Raw genomic sequence first — 3387 nt, 5'->3', positions numbered from 1 at the left:
GGGAAATGGGATACCTAGTCAGTTGCACAGCTGAATGCATTCAACCAAAATGTGTCTTCCGCATTTAATCCAACCTCTCTGAATGAGACAGGTGTGGGGGGCTGCCTTAATTGACATCCACGTCATCGGCACCCGGGGAGTAGTTGTTGTTGGGGTTTAACTGCCTTGCTCTAGTGCAGAACAGCAGACTTTTCCACGTCTGCGGGGTAAATGTGTTGTTGCCTACCCTCAGCACCTGGGGCCCATCAGGAATGCCAGGATCCAGTTGCAGTGGGAGGTGTCCAGTCCCAGGGTCCTTAGCTTAGTGATGAGCTTCGAGGGCACTAGCGTGTTGAACACTGAGCTGTAGTCAATGAACAGCATTCTCACGTAGGTATTTCTCTTGTCCCGGTGGGAAAGGGCAGTGTGGATGTGAGTCATTACCAGCCTTTCAAAGCTTTTCATAGCTACAGATGTGAGTGCTATGAGGGCAATAGTCATTTAGACAGGTTACCTTGGCATTGTTGGGCACAGGGATCTGCTTGAAATATTTAGGTATTTCTTTTTATACATTTTTTAGGGGGTAGATCAGCTTTAATATTGCAGACAGATTGAGGCTTCTATCAATGTATTTGTCTGCATAATTTTCAATCCTCCATATATCTTTTTTTGTAAATATATATATTATTTTAAATATATTTAAAAATATATTTTCTGTCTTTATCATTTTCCCCTAACCCTACCACCCCTTCCTAATTGGAGTAAACTAATGGACAAAAATACTTCCTGACATTTAATCCTAGTACAAATTCCCTGTCTTAGGTCAGGTAGGATCACCACTTTATTTTAAGAATGTGAAATGTCAGAATAATATTAGAGAGAATTATTTATTTCAGCTTTTATTTCTTTCATCACATTCCCAGTGGGTCAGAAGTTTACATACACTCAATTAGTATTTGGTAGCATTGCCTTTAAATTGTTTAACTTGGGTCAAACGTTTTGGGTAGCCTTCCACAAGCTTCCCACAATAAGTTGGGTGAATTTTGGCCTATTCCTTCTGACAGAGCTGATGTAGCTGAGTCAGGTTTGTAGGCCTCCTTGCTCGCACACGCTTTTTCAGTTCTGCCCACAAATGTTCTATAGGATTGAGGTCAGGGCTTTGTGATGGCCACTCCAATACCTTGACTATGTTGTCCTTAAGCCATTTTACCACAACTTTGGAAGTATGCTTGTGGTCATTGTCCATTTGGAAGACCCATTTACGACCAAGCTTTAATTTCCTGACTGATGTCTTGAGATGTTGCTTCAATATATCCACATCATTTTCCTTCCTCGTGATGCCATCTATTTTGTGAAGTGCACCAGTCCCTCCTGTAGCAAAGGACACCCACAACATGATGCTGCCACCCCCGTGCTTCACGGTTGAGATGGAACTATCCGCCTCCTGTGTCTGCATCTGGGTCATATCCTAAGTCTTGATAGTACGAACTGGCCCTGACTGACCCAGCAGACTAGGACCTTTTGATCATGCTGTGGAGATGTTTTTCAGCGGCAGGGACTGGGAGACTAGTCAGGATCGAGGGAAAGATGAATGGAGCAAAGTACGTATAGATCTTTGATGAAAACCTGCTCCAGAGCACTCAGGATCTCCCCAAAAAATATTTCTCTAGCTTAAATTGACAGATTTTTATGGGGATTGTTGTATTATGCTAATTAGAAATCATTGGGGTGCGGACCTCGACTCTAGGGGTTAAGTGCCAAATAAAGTAACTGGGTTAATCGTAACAGTGTTGACGACTTGATCTTAAATCAGATATAAATCCCGTCCTTACAGGGGGGAATGGAAGCTTGTTTTGTGCAACAGGGACAAATTGAATGCAAGCGTTGAGGGTGTCACACTGCTTGCTTAGCAAGTACCACTTCCTCCCGAATCGGTCCATACCTGGCCCGAACTCAGGACCTCTGCATTGCTAGCAGTCAGTGCCACCTGAAAAGCTAGGTATCTGCTGGCGCAAGTGGCGACATTTCAGGCTGAGGACAACATTTCACACATCCCCATGTGCTACATTCACTTCTCAAATTTACTCAACAGCAACCCCAGCATTGAGCTGAGCGCAACTGTAGTTTCGAGTCACTAGGCACCACTCTGAAGGACATCATGCTGCTTGCTTAGCGAGTACCACTTCCTCCAAATTTGACCCACACCTGCCGCAAACTCTGGAACTCTGCCTTGTTATCACATATGACTGCTCTCCTGAAGCATCTTAGCAGTCAGTGCCATGTGAAAAGCTAGCTATTCTCTGGCACAAATGGGGACACTTCAGAATGAGGAGTAAGTTTCACACATCCCCATGTGCTACACAAGATTCCATTTTTTTTAAATGTTGAAACATTTCTAGTCTGTCTATCTATAGGTAAGGGGGTTGACGTGTTATGCTCTACCCACTCAGTTTTACACCACAAAACACCAGGAAATTGTCAAAAAGAGTAGAACCAGCTCACCTGCTTTTACACTTTGATTTGACTATTAGTTGGGGGGGAAAGAAACAGTTTCACCATATGAAAATGAGAGTTTAGTTCACGTAACAGTTTTGACCATAAAATTAGGGACAGGTTGTTGTTTTTCCTTCAAATGAATCACTAATCACATGAAGTAAATAATCATCTTCAAATATGACTTAGTCAAAGGAACAACATAACTAGGGCTTTACAATGATGGTGAAAACATGGAGACATTTCGAGGTTATCGGGTTAAACTCTGCAAACACATTGTTTGAAGTACAATAGACCAACATAGCTACTGTAGTAGGTCAAAGCTGTGTGCTAGAAAACCTTGGTAGAGCATGGGTAGAGTAGGCATTGCGTTGCTCATGAATTTTCCAATGTCTAGTTCTCACTAAAAAAGTAGGTTTTTGTTTTTAATATGTTAATAGACCAATAACAAAGAGAGTTTGCCCTCCTCTCTGCCTATAACAGCTAGTTTTCAGGTTACACATCCCTCCCATTAGGCTGCTCCAATTAGGCCCCTCTCTCAGACCACTCCATGACAGTCCTCGCAAAATTCTTGCTTGAGAAATTGCATTTTGCCAAGAAGCTATTTTTGTTTATGTTTGACCATTATAATTCAAAACAATCACAGTAAGACTTAATTGTTACCCAGAAATGATTTGATATTGAGATAGAAATGGCTGCATTGGACCAACAATTCTGTTTATAATGAAAATGGTGAAAAAAAACAACGCAAAAACGGTTTGATCGAGATTCAAAACATTTCATTTTGCTGTTTTATTTTATTGGCCTTTATTGAATAGAAATAGTTATATTCGATTGCAGAACGCACATGCCATGTGCTGTTAAAGCCTATGTGGGCCTACATGTATGAGGGGGTGCTGTAGTTCCGACTGACAT

This window comes from Salmo salar, chromosome ssa09, assembly GCF_905237065.1.
Source record: "Salmo salar chromosome ssa09, Ssal_v3.1, whole genome shotgun sequence".
Taxonomy (NCBI): Eukaryota; Metazoa; Chordata; class Actinopteri; order Salmoniformes; family Salmonidae; genus Salmo; species Salmo salar.
This window is presented reverse-complemented; position numbering follows the sequence as displayed.